At 50.3% G+C, this 13,908-nt stretch overlaps 1 protein-coding gene across 5 annotated transcripts in view; it reads left to right on the forward strand.

Moving 5' to 3' along the window:
• The window catches only part of LOC117410228 (Fc receptor-like protein 5), a 47,618-nt gene that overhangs the window by 11,543 nt on the left and 22,167 nt on the right, over nucleotides 1–13,908 (forward strand). The window lies entirely within an intron of this gene.

The raw sequence follows: 13,908 nt of genomic DNA on the forward strand, positions 1-13,908 counted from the left end.
CTGCCTGAAAATCATATTCAGTAAATCATGACATATCTGTATATAACTGGGACTCCATAAGATTGACTGTAACATTCTCTTTTCATTTTGTAAGTGAGAAATGTGTTTATTTTATCCTTTTAAAATGTTTAGTCGCTGCATGTCTCACAAAAAAATGAATTATTCTCACGAAAAAAGAAAAATGAATCCTCGGGAGTCCTCGGGAGAGGTTTGCCCGAGACAGACAGCATTTCCCAGGGCAGCAGTGTGAGGAACCTCCCTTACATTGCAATTGCTGTTCAAGTTAAAAATGCTAACGGTGTATTACATTTTATATATTCAATATTTTAATGGTTGTAGTCAGTGGTGTAGTGATAAGTGAGGGATCGCTATTATCTCTCAACCCTACCACGCCTCCTGCAGTCCCTGTTTCCCCATAAACTCAACAGAACCGCAGTTTATCACTAGTAGGTACGGTATTTGAAAGGACTAACCAAGTGTACCAATTGATTACAAATTCAGACAATCCGGTATTGAGGTATTACTGTAAAGCAACTAGACTTACAGCTATTTATATTAAAGATAAAAAAATAAACAAACACTGTACATATTTTCACAACCAGTTTCATACACTAATACACACATGATTAAAACGCCGCCATTATTATTATTATTAATCCTATGTGCAACACTCCCTCACTCCCCCTTCTCATATATTGAATGGTTTGGTCCAGAATCAACTCGTCTCACTGTCCTATTGCCAGCGCATCAGAAGTGCATCCGTTTGCTAAATAAGATGTGTAAGGCCACAGGTACCCTTTACTTGTTTGTTGAGTTTTATCGTTTAAATAAATGTTTAGCTTATTTTATCTACATTATTTCTTATATATGGGTCTAAAATATTAAATTATTACATCTAATTGTAAAACGTTAATACAGGTTCCCTTCTTATTCACACCTGTTGTTCCAGACCAGGCGCGCTATAGTAAAACTTTTTTCATGATTTATCTCTCAAGGGTTTCTTGTGGTTATTGTATTCTTTGCTTATTTGTATGGGTTTTACACATGGATCTCTCTTATCTTTTTGCTGAAAGAGATGGTACAGCTATGGCCACAACTTTTGCATGACCTACATTTTTTTGAATTGAGACAATAAAAAAAGCCTAGATTAACATAATTTAGATGTTTTATTTAACATCATGTAATCGAAAAAACTACAGAACGATATTGCAAAAGTCTACCGGAAGCCATAATAGTTGAACAGTAGTATTTGGCATGTTGGGTTTCAAACAGCAGCGGACCCTCGGGAACAGTAGGCGGAGACGGCGGACCCTCAGGAACAGCAGGCAGAGATGGTGGACCCTCAGGAACAGCAGGCGGAGATGGTGGACCCTCAGGAACAGCAGGCGGAGATGGTGGACCCTCAGGAACAGTAGGCGGAGATGGTGGACCCTCAGGAACAGCAGGCGGACCCTCAGGGACAGCAGGCGGAGATGGCGGACCCTCAGGAACAGCAGGCGGAGATGGTGGACCCTCAGGAACAGCAGGCGGAGATGGTGGACCCTCAGGAACAGTAGGCGGAGATGGTGGACCCTCAGGAACAGCAGGCGGACCCTCAGGGACAGCAGGCGGAGATGGTGGACCCTCAGGAACAGCAGTCTGAGATGGTGGACCCTCAGGAACAGTAGGCGGAGATGGCGGACCCTCGGGGACAGCAGGCGGAGATGGTGGACCCTCAGGAACAGTAGGCGGAGATGGTGGACCCTCAGGAACAGCAGGCGGACCCTCAGGGACAGCAGGCGGAGATGGTGGACCCTCAGGAACAGCAGTCTGAGATGGTGGACCCTCAGGAACAGTAGGCGGAGATGGCGGACCCTCGGGGACAGCAGGCGGAGATGGCGGACCCTCGGGGACAGCAGGCGGAGATGGCGGACCCTCGGGGACAGCAAGCGGAGATGGTGGACCCTCAGGAACAGTAGGCGGAGATGGTGGACCCTCAGGAACAGCAGGCGGACCCTCAGGGACAGCAGGCGGAGATGGTGGACCCTCAGGAACAGCAGTCTGAGATGGTGGACCCTCAGGAACAGCAGTCTGAGATGGTGGACCCTCAGGAACAGTAGGCGGAGATGGCGGACCCTCGGGGACAGCAGGCGGAGATGGCGGACCCTCGGGGACAGCAGGCGGACCCTCAGGGACAGCAGGCGGAGATGGTGGACCCTCAGGAACAGCAGGCGGACCCTCGGGGACAGCAGGCGGAGATGGCGGACCCTCGGGGACAGCAGGCGGACCCTCGGGGACAGCAGGCGGAGATGGCGGACCCTCGGGGACAGCAGGCGGAGATGGTGGACCCTCAGGAACAGCAGGCGGACCCTCGGGGACAGCAGGCGGAGATGGCGGACCCTCGGGGACAGCAGGCGGAGATGGTGGACCCTCAGGAACAGTAGGCGGAGATGGTGGACCCTCAGGAACAGCAGGCGGACCCTCGGGGACAGCAGGCGGAGATGGTGGACCCTCAGGAACAGTAGGCGGAGATGGTGGACCCTCAGGAACAGCAGGCGGACCCTCGGGGACAGCAGGCGGAGATGGTGGACCCTCAGGAACAGCAGGCGGACCCTCGGGGACAGCAGGCGGAGATGGCGGACCCTCGGGGACAGCAGGCGGAGATGGCGGACCCTCGGGGACAGCAGGCGGAGATGGTGGACCCTCAGGAACAGTAGGCGGAGATGGTGGACCCTCAGGAACAGCAGGCGGACCCTCGGGGACAGCAGGCGGAGATGGTGGACCCTCAGGAACAGTAGGCGGAGATGGTGGACCCTCGGGGACAGCAGGCGGAGATGGTGGACCCTCAGGAACAGTAGGCGGAGATGGTGGACCCTCAGGAACAGCAGGCGGACCCTCGGGGACAGCAGGCGGAGATGGCGGACCCTCGGGGACAGCAGGCGGAGATGGCGGACCCTCGGGGACAGCAGGCGGAGATGGTGGACCCTCAGGAACAGTAGGCGGAGATGGTGGACCCTCAGGAACAGCAGGCGGACCCTCGGGGACAGCAGGCGGAGATGGCGGACCCTCGGGGACAGCAAGCGGAGATGGTGGACCCTCAGGAACAGTAGGCGGAGATGGTGGACCCTCAGGAACAGCAGGCGGACCCTCGGGGACAGCAGGCGGAGATGGCGGACCCTCAGGAACAGCAGGTGGACCCTCGGGAACAGCAGGCGAACCCTTGAGAACAATAGGTGGAGACGACGGCCACTTCGGCAATGGCAGTTCCAGCTCCTCCAGTGGCAACGGCTCCAGCCACTCCGGCATCGGCGGTGGTGGCTGTGGCCATTCTAGCGGCCTCTGAGGTTGGGCTGGCACCTCCTGCCGTCGCAGTCGGGTGCGCCTCCACTGAGCTCCTCTCAGCAGCATGTGCAAGGGATGCTGAGGGGCGTCAGCCTTCTCCCCTTCTGGCTCTCTGGTCTGTGGCTCCTCGCCTTCTGGCTTTCGGGATGGCAGCTCCAACCCCTCTGGCTCTCGGGACGGCAGCAACGGGGGAACCAGCAGGCATGCTCCCTCTGCTGGTGGCGGCAATGGAGGCGGAACCAGCAGGTACTCTCCCTCTGCTGGTGGAGGTGGGAGCGACACACAGTCCTCCCACGGAGGGGGAGGTGGAACCAACAGGTACTCTCCCACTGCTGGCGGATACCTGGGCTGTGGATATTAGGCCTTCCTCCTCTTGGGCGCCGGACGTTCGGGCTCCTCCCACTCAGGCGGCGGACGTTCAGGCTCCTCCCACTCAGGCGCCCGACGTTCGGGCTCCTCCCACTCAGGCGCCCGACGTTCGGGCTCCTCCCACTCCAGGTCTGTGTCCTGTAGGACTCCAGGCAGTTGTGCTCCTCATGCCCGTACCACATGCAGTGGGTGTACCACTCCTCTTTCTCCCATGCCTTCCCTCCTCTCTGCCTCCTTCTCCTCCCCTCTGTTTGGGTGGGGCAGATGGCCACTGTGTGCCTAAACTCCCCACAACCAGGGCACCACTCATCTATTATGTAGATCGGGCCGATGTTCTCCGGTGGCAGCTGTTGCTGCTGCCTCTTGCAGCTCTTCCTCCTTTTTCCTCCCATCCTCTTTTTTTTTTTCAAAAACAAAACGCTCACAAAAAAAATTCTATATTCACAAAAAAAAAAATCCTGCTTGCTTCCTCAGCTACCTCTCCCTACTGAGGAGCTGAGGCCTCATTTTATGTCAGGTGGCTGGGTGCCAATTGATTGTTAATTATTCCCACCTGACACAATAAACCTGGGCAGGGAGGAGAATTTAACCCCATCCCTGCCGATATTTACAAGGGCAGAGCCCTGCTCTGCCACACTCCTCTAATCAGTACTTTCTGTTTTCTACATGTTAACCACTCCCTAATCCATATGCATGCATTTCCTTGAATCCCTACTGCGTTCAGTTTGAAAATTAATCTTTTATGCGGGACTTTGTCAAAAGCTTTCTGGAAATCTAAATAAACCATGTTGTATGCTTTGCAATTATCCATTGTCGATGTTGCATCCTCAAAAAAGTCAAGCAGGTTAGTTAGACACGATCTCCCTTTCCTAAAACCATGCTGACTGTCTCCCAGGATATTGTTACCATATAGGTAATTTTCCATTTTGGATCTTATTATAGTTTCCATAAGTTTACATATAATAGAAGTCAGGCTTACTGGTCTGTAGTTACCTGGTTCGGTTTTGTCTCCCTTTTTGTGGATCGGTATTACGTTTGCTATTTTCCAGTCTGTCGGTACAACCCCTATGTCAAGAGACTGTTGCATGATCTTGGTTAGCGGTTTGTAAATAACTTCTTTCATTTCTTTGAGTACTATTGGGAGGATCTCATCCGGCCCAGGGGATTTGTTTATTTTAAGAGCTCCTAGTCCCTTTAACACTTCTGCCTCTGTTATGCTAAAGTTATTTAAAACTGGATAGGAACAGGTCGACATGTCGGGCATGTTGTCCATGTCCTCCTTTGTAAAAACTTGTGAAAAGTAATCATTTAATATATTTGCTATTTTTTTTTTCTTCTTCTATGATTTTGCCAATTGTGCCTCTTAGACATTTAACCTCCTCTTTGAATGTTCTCTTGCTGTTATAATATTGGAAAAACATTTTGGAATTGGTTTTAGCCTCCTTAGCAATATTGATTGCTATCTCTTTCTTGGCCTTTCTAACTTCCTTTTTGACTTGTTGTGACAGAGATCGAATGAGTCTTAGCGTTAGATCTCCCTCTCGACCTGTGAGAGCACGGTGTACGAGGATCAGAGTACCCTTAATGAAATGGCACGACAATTTATTCCGTAGGGTAGATGGAAGTCGGTCAGTTCAGAAGGGGGCAGAGCTATGGCACCCGAGCTCAGTGACCCAGACGGTAAGCGGCGTGGCATCCGAGGACTGGAGGAGCGGATGCGCTCGTTAACCTCGGGGTCATGGGCTAGGGTATAAATAGGGGGCATGGCTTGAGTGATCTGTTCCTTTTGCATATGGTTAAATTATATAACCAAGAAGGAGCCCGTATTTGTGGAATCGACCGTGAGTGTTTCGTGTCTGTGTCTTAACACTGTGTGTCTTGTGTGTTGTTTTCTCACTAAAGATTACTGAGCACGATCCGGAGCTGCAGCCGCAGGCCAGCGAAAAACCCGGACTTCACCACTCACCTTTTCACTACCGGAACTGTCTTTTGTTTGCACCTTTTAGCACTTGAATCACGCACTGTCTTTGTGTTTGTGTTTAGTGTGGGTGTCTGAACGGGACTTTGGGGTTGCGGGTCAAACCCGTAGGATTACAAATAGAAGTGATACACGCCGCTGTATCACTTCCAGCACTATTATTATTTACAGGTTTTGCCTTGAGGCTCTGGACATTTATTAAATTAAATAAACACCCTTGCACCTGTACCAACGTTTGTCTGTGTGATTATTCTGCACTGCACTCACCTGCACGTCATTACCACTTTGCCACACTTGTGTTTGCAGTTCCAAGTACTCTTTCTGTGTACTTTGAAAAGTTTTAAAAATCACTTCGAATGAGACCATGTTGTGGTCTGAGTTTGCCAATGGCTCTCTGACCTCTGTTTTAGTTATTCTGTCTATGTTATTTGAGTTAGTTTAGTTTATTACATATGATGTAACTGCTGTTTTCGTACTAACTTTTGTACTTGATAACATTAATTTAAAAATCCAATTGATGCCTCTGATGAAATCCCTTTTAATCCGTTTTGTGGCTAATTTGAAGCTATTAACTAAATCGAGTTATTAATCAAATTGATTCATCTTGTTACACAATTGATTTATTACAATGTTTGGATATACTGTTACTTGATTGATTAACTAATGTTAGAATATGTTCCCTTTCAATTCGAAGATGACTGCCAAATCATACTTTTGGGATATGCCTGCTTGTCAGGTATTCGCTGAGCATTTTATATCAAAGCTGCCGATAGTCCCCTCCGCGGAGTGACGCCCTCAGTCCCGCCTCACCGAGGTAATAAATAGTCATTATGTGGAGACGCCAGTCACAGACAGGTAGGTTAGGTGGATCAGTATTACTCTAACCTCTTCCAGTTGTGTGACTGGCTCTTTCAGAGCTGCTCCTTCGAGTTTTCTGGAGTTCTGGAGTTCCCTTTGCAATTTATTGCTGGAAGTAGCCTGAGCTAACGTTACGCAACTCTGTTTCGTTAAAAAAAAAAAAAAAAAAAAGAAAAATCTTCAACAGCCTACATCGCATTGTGATTGTAGGCTGCTTTCTAACCTCTGCAGCTAGCTGCATGTGCCTTTCTATAATTCTAAGAGAAGGGGGAACACGCCCCTACAGGTCACAGATTACTATTGATTTTACCGTTACCGATAAAAAAAGCACGCTTCCTCCATTAGGCCTTGGCCTTAGTGTTGAGCAGACCGCGCGCATCACCACTCACCCATAAAGCGGTGTGTTTGTGTGTAAAAAAAAATTAAATAAATAAATAAATAAACGAAACAGGTGTGTTTTCTGTCTGTTCTCCCTTCTCCAGGTCTGTGACTGTACTACCACGCTGCAAGTGATGCGCTGCACCGGTTGAGGGCTCCACGTGGTCTGGACGCCATCTTGGGTGTTCCACTCCACTGCCAACTGGTTGTGTGACTGCACAGCAACTGTATCCAGGTTACGCTCCACACCGTTGGAAGCTACGCGCTGTTCCTAGTTGTGTGACTGCAAGCAGCCCAGACACAGACACGCAGCCCAGTACCTTGGTGCTTTGCCCTCGGTACTTGGTGCTCGGCGCTTCCACCTCCCCCCCCCATCTCCCGTGTCTAGGCCTCGTCGCTCGCAGTACCCTCGGGTCCTCGGTGGCTCAGTGCTTCGGCATCCTCGGTGCCTCGAGAGCTACACGCCTCGGTGCTTCGACACCTCGAGGCCTTTCGAGCCCTGTGCTTCGGCGCCCTTGGTGGCCTCTGTGCCCGGCGCTACACAGCCTTGATGTCCTGGTGCTTCGGTATCCTTGGTACCTCGAGAGCTACACGCCTCGGCGTTTCAACGCCTTGAGGTTTTTTGAGCCCTGTGCAGTGCGCATTCAGTGCCATGCTGCTCAGAGACTCAGTATCTCGGCACTTCGATGTCTTCGGTGCCTCGAGGACTCCACATCTCGGCACTTTGACGCCCTTGAGGCTTTTGAGCTTTGTGCATTGCATCCTTGGTGGCCTTGGTGCCCCTGCGCTCCATAGCCTCATTGCCTCGGTGCTTTGACACCCTCGGCACCTCGTGGACTGTATGCCTCAGTGCTTCGACGCTTCAAGGGCCTTTTAGCCTTGCGCTCCAGTACACAGAGGATTTCTGTGCCGCGGTGTCGAATCTCCACCCGTGCACCTCCTGCAGGTGGAATCTGCCCCCGCAGTACAGTCTCTGTGTGAAGTCCCTGGGCATGGAGCATACCTCTGCTGCCTTAGCAGACAGGACATTCTGTGTGCTCTGTGCAAGGTCGAAGAAAAGCACCCTGCGTAAGAGAATGGCACAATTTACAGGCAAGACCTCTGCGGCTAGCCTGGAAGAGCCGTCTCTGGCTTCGGGATCTCAGGTCCCCCACCCCCCTCACCAAACCTCGAGCCCAGCGCGCAGTATACCGTGTGTGCAGGCTACACATTCGTCCCGCAACAGCTCTAGATCCCCCTCGAGGGGTAGAAAGAGGGTGAGGAACGCTGGTCAAGTGAGGGACATCGCCGAGTTGAAGGGCCAGATGACCCACATACTCTAGCACTTAAGCAGACAGCAGGCTCCCCCTGCACCTCCCCCAGCTCCACCTGCCACAGAGCAGACTCCGGCCTCATCGGTAGTCGCTCCACAGGTCTTGGAGCAGGATGTAACAATGAGTGAGGAGGAACAGGACGCACTTTCCATAGCGGCATCCTGGGATGAGGAGTCCTTCCTACGGGAAGAGACTAGAGACGGACCTGACCCAGGTGACAGTGCCCAGCTCTGAGACGCCAGCACCCTTGAACTCGGTTTGGGCGATGATTGAATGGGCCGTCAACTTCCTCCGTGTCCCCTGGAAGGCAGTCCCCAAGCAGTGCAGATCCATATTCAGGCCTGTGCAGACTTCGGCCCGCCAGCCATTTCTGGTGTTCCCGGACTTCCTGGAGGAGGTCAAGGCTTCCTGGCAACACCCAGCCTCGGTGCCAGTTTCTCCAGGAGCATGGCCACACGCACCTCAATGGAAGGCACAGAGGCGGTAAGGCTGGCACAGTTCCTGCCAGTAGACTCCACCATAGCGGCCCTAGTGCTAGCCCCCCCCCCCCCAGTAGGAGGCCTGTCCAAAGACCCTGTATGCCCTAACGACCAATGCAGGATCACGGAAGCCCACCTTAGAAGGCTTACGCGGCTGAAGCGTAAGTAACGCTTCTGGTGAACACAGGGGGCCTCTTAACGGCCTACCTTGATGGTATGCTGTGCTCCGGAACCCTCCCCGAGCTGCTAGCTTCAGAGCTATATGCGGTTTCGGGCACTCTGCTACAAATATCGGGGTTCCAAGGGCAAGCCCTGGGTAGAAGCCTGACAGGCTTGGTGGTGGCGTGCAGACAGCTCTGGCTGTCCCAAGCGAGGATCCCGGATGCAGAGAAGTCTGCATTGCTAGATGCACCTATCTCCCCTGGCCATACTTTCAGACCAGCGGTAGAGGAGATCTTACAATGCTCTCACAGAGAGTGAGAGGCATCCAGGCAGGTGGCTGTGATGCCCCCCCCCCCCACCCCCCATACTTCGACACAGGCACTGGGCAGGAGCACTGAAGGCTTGCGGCCTCAGACCCACCCATTCGCGCAACACCATCTGTACTACAGGCACAGTTGCACCTCAGTGCACCTCAGATTCCTGCAATTCCACTCGGGACCTCCACCCTTTCAAGGGAGCACGGTCATCTGTGAACGACCCTCTCCAGGTCTTGACCCTCAAACAAGAGGTAGAAACACTACTTCAGAAACAAGCCATCCATCTCGTAGAACACAGGATCTACTCAAGGTATTTCTTGGTGCCAAAAAAGGATGACGGCCTTCGCCCCATCCTAGACCTGAGACCCCTCAACGGGTTCTTGAGGGAGAGGAGGTTCCAGACGGTCACACATCGCCACATCCTCCAGTCTGTCCGGACGGGCCACTGGTTTACAACAGTGGACCTGAAGGACGTGTATTTTCACGTTCCTATCTGTCTAGCGCACAGGAAATATCTCTGCTTCGCATTTCAGGGGATCGTCTGAGTTTTCCGTGCTGCCATTCGCCTCTCCTTAGCCCCCCCGCACATTCTCAAAGTGCATGGATGCCATCCTAGCTCCCTTCCGGCTGCAAGAGATCAGAGTAATGAACTACCTGGATGACTGGTTGATTTGTTCCCAGTCCCATGAAGGAGAAGTGTCCCACACAGCGATTGTGACGGATCATCTGACGAGGCTGGGTCTCCCCTTCAACGATGCGAAAAGCCAATTAACACCGGTGCAGAGTACAGTCTATTTGGGTTTCCAGCTGGATTCCCTTACAATGCGAGCCTACCTGTCAGGTGACAGGGTAGCTGCTATTCGCAACTGCCTGGCCCTGTTTCAACCAGCGTCCACAGTGCAATTAGTGTTGTGCCAGAAACTACTGGGTCTGATGGCCGCAGCGTCCTTAGCTTTTCAACTGGGGTTACTCCACATGCGCCTGCTTCAAGTGTGGCTCAATGCCTTTCGGCTGCACCCCAAGAGCGCTACACTGGTGGAGGCAAGCCCCTCACCTGAGCGAAGGCGTAAGAATGGGAGTCATTTACAACCGTCAAGTGGTGATGACAGATGCACCCAACTCTGGTTGGGGAGTGGCCTGGGCAGGAAGAGGAGTCTGCGGATCCTGGTCGGGCTGCTGGACGTCCCTGCACAAACGCGTTACAACATTTTCTCCCTGTGCTCTACAACAAACATGCCCTTCTCCGCACGGATAACATGTCAGTGGTTGCGTAGGTGAACCACCAGGGAGGCCTTCAGTTCCCAGGCCTACACAGCATAGTCTTTCGGCTACTGATCTGGGCGCAGAGGCACCTCCTGTCCCTCCAGGCTGTCCATCTCCCGAGAGTGGTGAATTGGGCTGCGGACCTCGAGGGAGGATCCTCACCTGTCAGAATGGCAACTGCACCCTCAGGTGGTGCAGCGCAGTTGGGAACGCTTCGGGGAAGCCCAGGTCAATCTCTTTGCCACGTCAAACTGGTGCATGGCTGGAGGCCATGATCCCATGTATTGCCCTATAGCAGTTATTTTACAGTTTCTACTAAGCAGGTGAATCCCCTTCTACATTGAAAGTGTACCTAGCAGCCATATCTGCTTGCCATGTTCCCATCAACTCCGTATCCCTAGGCGTTCATTTATTACTATTATTATTATTTATTTCTTAGCAGACAATTGTTACAAGATATCACAATATTTTTACATACAATTAAATTTTTTTTAACACATTATTTTTACATACAATTACCCATTTATACAGTTGGGTTTTTAGGTAAAGTTTTTCTAGGTAAAGTACCTTGCTCTAGGATACAGCAGCAGTGTCCCCCACCTGGGATTGAACCCACGATCCTCCGGTCAAGAGTCCAGAGCCCTAACCACTACTCCACACTGCTGTCCACAGTGGGTTCATAAAGATTATTCACAGCCCCATCCTGTGGGTTACTGTGATATACTGATTGAACCCACGACCCTCCGGTGCCCTAAACACTACTCCACACTGCTGCCCATATTCATATTCATATTCTGGCGACCCATTTTCTAAAAGGTGCTTGGCAGTTACAACCTCGGGTCATCCCCGAATGGAGTCTAGATGTAGTACTGGAGGCTCTCACGAGAGTGCTGCGTCAGTCTGACCAGCTCTGTGTCTGTGATGGTGAAAGGACCCGAGGTCAAGCCCTCTCTAAGCAGACGACTGTCTCACTGGATTGTGGACACGGTTTCGACTGCATATACTAATGCCGGCCTACCCCCAGCTGGGGGGGTGGCCGCACATTCAACCAGAGGAGTGGCTACGTCATGGGCCCTTGTGGCAATGTGCTCCGCCCCTGTGTGCATTTCTGTGTTGTATATTGCGTGCGTGTGTTAATGTTGGTGTATAGAGATGGGTACACGGGATATAAACGGGTTTGTGTTTCACGTGGTATTTAAATTGTATAATTATATTTAGGCACGGGATTGCACATCACTTCACGTGCATTTAAAGTATGTAATAATATGTGAGCACGGGGTTGCACGTAATGAATTCACGTGCTGGGATTCAAGTGAATAATTAATTAGTAATTGAATCCCAGCACAACAGTATATATAGAGACACGTAGCTCTCACTCGGGGTTGGGTGTTCAGGGCGAAAGAATGGGAGAGAGAGAAGGTAAAAAAAAATAAGAAGAAGAAGAAGAAGAAGAAGTGTTTCTCCCTGAAGTGTTTGTTCGTCCCTGTTTGTTAGTGTCTGTCCGTTTTGTTTGTCTCTTTATTTTGGCTACCAGTGCCGTGCCCTGTGTTTTTGTATGTTTACAACCTTTTTATTTTCTGTCTTAATTATTAAATGCTGAGCGCGATCACGCGCTCAGCTTCACCAAAACCCCAAGTCTCTGTGTATTACTTCCTGTTTCTGGTCTGACGTCACCCACTGCAGCCGTCTTTGTGACAGCCCTCTTTAGAGGTACCTCGTTGACCGATTTAGATGTACTGCGGCTAGCTGGACTACCCCGCATACGTTTACCAGGTTGAGAAGTGTTGAATTTAAATCAAGGGAAGTAATGTTAAAACTCTACAATGCATTAGTAATACAATGCATTAGTAAGACTTCACCTAGAATATTGTGTTCAGTTCTGGTCACCTCGTTACAAAAAGGATATTGCTGCTCTAGAAAGAGTGCAAAGAAGAGCAACCAGAATTATCCTGGGTTTAAAAGGCATGTCGTATGCAGACAGGCTAAAATAATTGAATCTATTCAGTCTTGAACAAAGAAGACTATGCGGCGATCTGATTCAAACATTCAAAATCCTAAAAGGTATAGACAATGTCAACCCAGGGGACTTCTTTGACTTGAAAAAAGAAACAAGGACCAGGGATCACAAATGGAAATTAGATAAAGGGCATTCAGAACAGAAAACAGGAGGCACTTTTTTACACAGAGAATTGTGAGGGTCTGGAAACAACTCCCCAGTAATGTTGTTGAAGCTGACACCCTGGGATCCTTCAAGAAGCTGCTTGATGAGATTCTGTGATCAATAAGCTACTAACAACCAAACGAGCAAGATGGGCAGAATGGCCTCCTCTCATTTGTAAACGTTCTTATGTTCTTATGTTCTTCTTATGTTCTACCGACTTAATGTCGTAGATCCCTCTATGCCATTAACCCTTTGTGGTCCTATGTTGGACCCTGTCCGACATCATCAAAAAGACATAAATCACAGGTCTCTAGTCATTTTTTCGCTGGAAAAAGCTGAGAAACCAATTCAGTGGCCGAGTGAGACTGATAGGAGCCGAGAGAACCCCAAAAAAAAGTGGGAGGATCAGAGCAATACAGATAGCCCCGACACCACAGCGATAACACGGACATAAACAAACAAGATACCTGCTTCTGCATCCAGCGCTCAGAGAATATCACAGACATTTGCAGAGCTTTTTGAGATGTTAGAGTAATAAAATAATGACTTGAATCGCATTATTGAGGAGTTTGGTGATAAAACGAGTGATCAGGAGATGATTTCTCGGTATGCACGACTATGAAGTGGTATGTGAAAAAAACAGCGAATAAGGGGTGGGGCGGGGCTGGAGATGCAGTACTGAGTGTCCTGTTGACATGCAGAGACTTTTAAACCTGTTTTACTGTGAAAAAAAATACTTTTAAACAGCGTGTCTAAAATAAACTGCGCGTGTGAAAATAAATTTGGGCCTGAGACGCGCTGAATAAATGGACCGCTAAGGGTTAATAGGAACTAGAGTCCTTGAGGTTGCACGCTCACACCACCAGCACTAGATGACGGTAGCGAGTTGTCCCTCAGATGCTGTCCACTCATTCTCCCTCACGACAGCTCTGGTATACTTTTCCAAAAGTATGATTTGGCAGTCATCTTCGAATTGAAAGGGAACGATAGGTTCCCTGAAAGAGAAGATGACCAGCAACCTTGTGAGATAGCATCACTCGCATTCGCAGGTTCAATGCAAAAGAGACTGACTTCTCCGCGTAATGACTATTTATTACCTCAGGAGGCGGGACCGAGGACGTCACTCCACGGAGGGGCCTATCAGCAGCTTTGATATAAAATGCTCAGCAAATACCTGACAAGCAGACATATCCCAAAAGTATGATTTGGCGGTCATCCTCTCTTTCAGTTTCCTTTAGGTTGTGCTGAAGGTGGTAGTTGTTGGGGGGGGGGGGGGGTCTTTAGGTTGTGCTGCACCAGGACACAGTAA

The sequence above is a fragment of the Acipenser ruthenus genome, chromosome 60 (assembly GCF_902713425.1).
Source record: "Acipenser ruthenus chromosome 60, fAciRut3.2 maternal haplotype, whole genome shotgun sequence".
Taxonomy (NCBI): Eukaryota; Metazoa; Chordata; class Actinopteri; order Acipenseriformes; family Acipenseridae; genus Acipenser; species Acipenser ruthenus.